Raw genomic sequence first — 4,014 nt, 5'->3', positions numbered from 1 at the left:
TGAGCAGTTCTAACAAAAACACTTAGGGGCTGGTGGCCAGTCTAGTTAGTCAACTATAAATGTGAAGATATAGACTTCGGGACTGCATTGCGTTTAGTCATATTATTAAATCATGCAGCGACGCGCAGCTTGTCCCTTATTTCTGCGTTTAATCGAACAAATGACTATGGTAAATATCATCAGCGGAAACTAAATAAATGCAATATATCATGTTTGGTTATTATATTGGCTACCTTTTCAAGAATGTCTTTCTTTTTATGACAATACAGATGAAGAGAAATATTAAATCACTATGAATGGATGTGAATACTTAGTATAAACGGTCCCTCTTTTTTTTGTGATTGAAATATGATACAGAATCGCTTAGGTGAAATAGTCAAGGGAACGCCTGATCCCACGGGCATTACATCATCCAGATCTACCAGAGAAACTCTATCAGACGACGGGTAGCGGTAAGCTTGTTATTGACAGTCGATTGGGACGAAAATAGGACATAATTGGAACTTAAAGGTAATCCTTATAATGAACCAAATAAACAAAAAAAACATATAAAAATCAAAGTAAACACTTAACGCCCAACAAAACAAACGGGATGGAATATTGTATTGAGAGTCTGACTCGTGATTCCTCGTCTCTTACTGCCTGACCTGTCGTCACCCTATGTGTCCCGATCGCGGAGAACTATACTTATGTAAAGGTTGGCTAGAAATGTTTAATTAATTAAACAAAACTTTGTTTAAAAACTAAAGACATTTAAAACCATTCGGACGGTTTAAATCATTACATCCATCAGGACTGTGAAAATCTGTATGTCAAGTTGGTTTGACACTCTTAAGTAGAAATGCTTAAAGCCTCGCTCTTGAATTTATATCAACAATCATGTTGTCATAGGATTAATTTCTATGTGTGTGTGGGTGGGTGGGTGGGTGTGAGGGTGTGTGTGTTTGTGTTTGTACGTCAAACTTACGACGTAAATCAATTTGCGACGTGGTTATGCTACATAGAATTATGACGTTACGCTATTGTGAGTGGTGTCATGGCGCGTATGAATATTAGATACCGTTTTTAATACAGACTTGAAAATCGGCAGGGAAATCGCATCATAATTCTAAAAAATATAGTATGTAATAATTGAGCTGTATGAAGAAGTTTTAAATGTATGGACAAAGAAACGTTTTTGGTCTTATACAAATCCTTGATTAGACATTAGTACGCTGGCAGAGCCTGGGATCCGATTCATTGTGTTGTATACATAGTCAGAGATCTGTATATATGTCTCTGACATAGTGCCAAAACGAGAACAGAACAACCGAATTGATTATGAGCATCAGCCACGAATATTAGCGATCAACCGAAACATATTGGCTGTACTACCTTCACGATAAGGGATACCAAAAAAAAAAAAAAAATAAAAAATTACAACTGCAAATAGTCGTCAATGATTGAAACAGTGTACCAAAAGCAGTTGTGAAGTCTAAAAGGCTGAACAATTCAAAACCCAACAGCATTTTAGAAAATATTATAGATTATAGTTGATAGGACTGTCCTGCTGCTAAATTGAACGGCCAGTCATAGTCTGGCAGAATGGTGTGACCCGATGGCAGTCTTGTACTAGTATTTGTTCAATGGATTGACAAGTAGTCAGCAGCTACTTAGGAAGTTGTGTAACAGTTCCAGCTCTTTGACATGCAATCGGCGAATCAAGATTTTATATATAGGACATAATCAGAAATTCTTCAGAAATGGAACTGTTTTCACAGTTAATTTATTTATTTTAGAATGGCAGTCGAAAAATTGGTAATTTTGGTAATTGGTAACGATAACCGGGTGGCTGTATCAGGACGACTCGTCACAAACCGACAACACGTACTCGCACAACTTATTCAGCCAATCAGCTGCAGCAATCAGCTGCAGCCAATCAGCTGCTGTTTCGTGCGAACCAAGTCCCTAAAGAAAGTGTGTTTCTGAGGTCTGTAGGGGTTGGTCAGATTAATAAACATATGGAGACAGCACTTCCTATAAGCGAGAATAGAGATTAGTGGTATAAGATATGAAGAACAAACATGTTCATCCCTACTAAAAATAGGATGACGTAGGGCAACAGGTAGAAAAAGGCGGGAATTCCCCAGATGGGGGTTCCCCCGTCCGGTGTAAGGTCCTAGTAGAACCCATGTGCTCCTATATGCTATGAACCTGTGCAAAATATCAATTTGTGTATGGCGAGAACTTCAAACTATAATTTGGAATAAATATTTATTCCATCATTTGAACTCCAAATGAATGACAGAGGTGACTAAACCTGCAGTTTTGACATATAGTGAGATGCTCTGTTGTGAGAGTCTCTCAACTACGTAACATGTGGAGGATTATCTCTCATTCATGCCGAGTGGGTAGCCAGTTTGGAGTTGGTTGATCCAATGTCGTTCCCTATTCAGGCGTTGCTGGCCATTCCAAACCCCGCAGTGGTCAAATGGGACCACCTGTATGGCATTCCATGTGTGGCTCGGAATGCTGAAACGTACTATAACATAGTAACACAAATGACGAAGGAAGACAACTTGTTGACTTGTGCCCTGACCGGGCATCGAACGATCTACGGCACCCAATCGCCTAGCCAGATATACAGACTGGCCTATATGTATGTCTAGTTGATGAGCCTGGACATTGTCCCAAGGCACCTAATTGACTGTCAAGAGAGGTCACATTCAAATTGAAGTGTCACGATCGTTAAGTATCATAAAGAGGAACTTATCTTTATAGATGAATTAATGCATGAAATTGTTCTGTTGAATTAAAAGTGAGAGTTTATGGCTTGACCGATAAGGGGAGCCAGTGGCGTGAGAATGCGTATAACAGGATGATTATGATAATGGTAGGTACGTCAGATTGGACAGGATGATTATGATAATGGTAGGTACGCCAGATTGGACAGGATGATTATGATAATGGTAGGTACGCCAGATTGGGCAGGATGATTATGATAATGGTAGGTACGCCAGATTGGGCAGGATGATTATGATAATGGTAGGTACGCCAGATTGGACAGGATGATTATGATAATGGTAGGTACGCCAGATTGGACAGGATGATTATGATAATGGTAGGTACGCCAGATTGGACAGGATGATAATGATAATGGTAGGTACGCCAGATTGGACAGGATGATTATGATAATGGTAGGTACGCCAGATTGGACAGGATGATTATGATAATGGTAGGTACGCCAGATTGATAGGGCATAACCGGAGTGCGAAAGCTGAATTTATTTTATGTACAAGAAACGGATAAGCTCAGCATATATGCAAATGTTACCGGACTCGACAAACCAGTGGCTCCGTCACAACAGTATGAAAAAGATAAGGGCACTATCATACGCTGAAGTAGCTTATATAACGACTTGAGAACTGTGCCAAGAGTGCAACTGTTTCCGGTCGAAACACACTCAAAATTGCTTTTGTTATCAATCTCAATTTTCGAGTTTGCAATACAGGGTCTGTGTAGCGAAAACGTGAACATTACATGTTATTACAGTGAGCAAACTACTTATCTAAATCTATCAGATCGATATCAACTGTCACATTTGTCTTTAACCATTTAAGTGACACAGGATTCTCTTTATGATTTGGATTTGAAAATAAATTACGTAGAACAATCGAACAATGGACAGATCGATGACGTCACGTCATTATGTCATACCGAAGTCTCCGAATTAAAATTGACACAAACTTGGACTTTTTCATTAGCTTTCGTTGGTTGGTGTGTCGACTTTCAACCTACAGAAGGACACGTTACGTGTTTTTCGTGTCATTATTTGTCAAAGTTCAACCCATTACTAATGTAACAAACATTTTTTTTCAAATTACATGTGAGTATTTGTTTAAACAAAAAACTAGAAGTCATGTATGAGTGATGCTTAATACATACAATGTATAGATGCATTTATTTAGTCTTCACGACGGCACCTATGTCTTGCTATACACATTGTATGTACTCCACGGAAACACTTAGAGCATG

Source organism: Pecten maximus, chromosome 19 (assembly GCF_902652985.1).
Source record: "Pecten maximus chromosome 19, xPecMax1.1, whole genome shotgun sequence".
NCBI classification, from domain to species: domain Eukaryota; kingdom Metazoa; phylum Mollusca; class Bivalvia; order Pectinida; family Pectinidae; genus Pecten; species Pecten maximus.
This window is presented reverse-complemented; position numbering follows the sequence as displayed.